This window comes from Schistocerca nitens, chromosome 3 (assembly GCF_023898315.1).
Source record: "Schistocerca nitens isolate TAMUIC-IGC-003100 chromosome 3, iqSchNite1.1, whole genome shotgun sequence".
NCBI classification, from domain to species: domain Eukaryota; kingdom Metazoa; phylum Arthropoda; class Insecta; order Orthoptera; family Acrididae; genus Schistocerca; species Schistocerca nitens.
Window position 1 is genome coordinate 839,681,774 of NC_064616.1, and position 2,160 is coordinate 839,683,933.

At 45.0% G+C, this 2,160-nt stretch overlaps 1 non-coding gene across 1 annotated transcript; it reads left to right on the forward strand.

The window, feature by feature from the left end:
• Window positions 1–1,820: 1,820 nt before the first annotated feature.
• On the forward strand, window positions 1,821–1,895 carry Trnat-ugu (transfer RNA threonine (anticodon UGU)). Its single transcript has one exon. It is a non-coding gene; the product is annotated as a tRNA-Thr (tRNA).
• The last annotated feature ends 265 nt before the right edge of the window (window positions 1,896–2,160 follow it).

Below are 2,160 nucleotides of genomic sequence, written 5' to 3' on the forward strand. Positions count from 1 at the left end.
ATCAGACCAGTCTTAGAACTGTTGCCTACAGCAACAGCAAACCAAACAACAAGCTAATACACTTCTTTTTGAATATTCTATTTTCGTCTATTATGAAGTGTTAGAGGTTAAACTGTTTTCAGCTTCTGAAAAGACGCCGAAAGACTTTCACCGTTACATAAGCAGCACATCGGCTTTAACCACAGCTGAACTTTTATCTATAAAACGTTAAACCTCTTTAAAATGCTTGCTGAGTGGAGCTTTCAGGTTTTATAATGATGGAGTGCAGAGGTTTCTTAAACCTCTTCAACCTATAAAAATCTGTCTTTGAAATAATTGAAAAAAAATTTGGTTTCAACGTGCAGTGCATGACAAGATTATTAGAACCATAGCATAATACCGGATTGCACAAGAAAGTGGCATTAAAGCAGCCAAGTCTCACACCATTCACTTAAGTAACTTACGGAAACAACAGTAAACCTTAATATGAATGTATAGATAAGAACTTTAATTTCTCTTCTGGTCTGTGTAGCAGAACATCGCAACACTGTCCACGTTACACACTAAAACAGTGCTATTCCGATCAACTTCAACAAGTATGCAATACCGCGAAATGAGAAATGTGAATAGTTCCTGGGTTATCTACACCCATGGTAACGGTGTTGTTCCTACGAAAGGGCGTAGAAAATTCCTTGAACAGCGTCTGCTCTTTGAACTTATAATCCGGGCAACGAAGCAGCTGCTTGCATGATAGGAATCAGGCTCCAGTCATAACGCACCAGCGGAGTACAATTATAAATGAAATAATAATTAAATGGACACCCTAGCTGCAAGCAGGCGTTGATACACTTCATTGGGGACATGTTGAAAATGTGTGCCCCGACCGGGACTCGAACCCGGGATCTCTTGCTTACATGGCAGACGCTCTATCCATCTGAGCCACCGCGGGCAAAGAGGATTGTGCGTCTGCAGGGACTTATCCGTTGCACGCTCCCCGTGAGATCCACATTCCCAACATGTCCACAACACTACATTCGTAGTGCGCCTAATAGATGTTTGCCCATCATACTCATTACTCGTGGCAGATTAATCTACCAAGTCCCGTACGAGTTCGGGCATATCGTGTGCGTTCGCACAAGAAGGTCAAAGGCCGGGAACCCATATTTTTAACTATATATGACGGTAGTATCTGTTCCCGAAAGAACAGTTACCGTTGATGACCATGCAGCTTTGCTCGACATGAAATGATAATGAAATGGATACCCTAGCTGCAAGCAGGCATTGATACACTTCATTGGGGACATGTTGAAAATGTGTGCCCCGACCGGGACTCGAACCCGGGATCTCTTGCTTACATGGCAGACGCTCTATCCATCTGAGCCACCGCGGGCAAAGAGGATTGTGCGTCTGCAGGGACTTATCCGTTGCACGCTCCCCGTGAGATCCACATTCCCAACATGTCCACAACACTACATTCGTAGTGCGCCTAATAGATGTTTGCCCATCATACTCATTACTCGTGGCAGATTAATCTACCAAGTCCCGTACGAGTTCGGGCATATCGTGTGCGTTCGCACAAGAAGGTCAAAGGCCGGGAACCCATATTTTTAACTATATATGACGGTAGTATCTGTTCCCGAAAGAACAGTTACCGTCGATGACCATGCACGCTATGCCCGAACTCGTACGGGACTTGGTAGATTAATCTGCCACGAGTAATGAGTATGATGGGCAAACATCTATTAGGCGCACTACGAATGTAGTGTTGTGGACATGTTGGGAATGTGGATCTCACGGGGAGCGTGCAGCGGATAAGTCCCTGCAGACGCACTATCCTCTGTGCCCGCGGTGGCTCAGATGGATAGAGCGTCTGCCATGTAAGCAGGAGATCCCGGGTTCGAGTCCCGGTCGGGGCACACATTTTCAACATGTCCCCAATGAAGTGTATCAACGCCTGCTTGCAGCTAGGGTGTCCATTTAATTATCATTTCATTTCGGGCAAAGCTGCATGGTCATCGACGGTAACTGTTCTTTCGGGAACAGATACTACCGTCATATATAGTTAACAATTATAAATGCTCCCCTCTCAATCTTTACCAACACTTGTACTTGTTCATTTGGTTTAGACGTTCACCAGCATTATGACATTCACCATCCCAGTGATCGGTTCAGTTTAAGGTC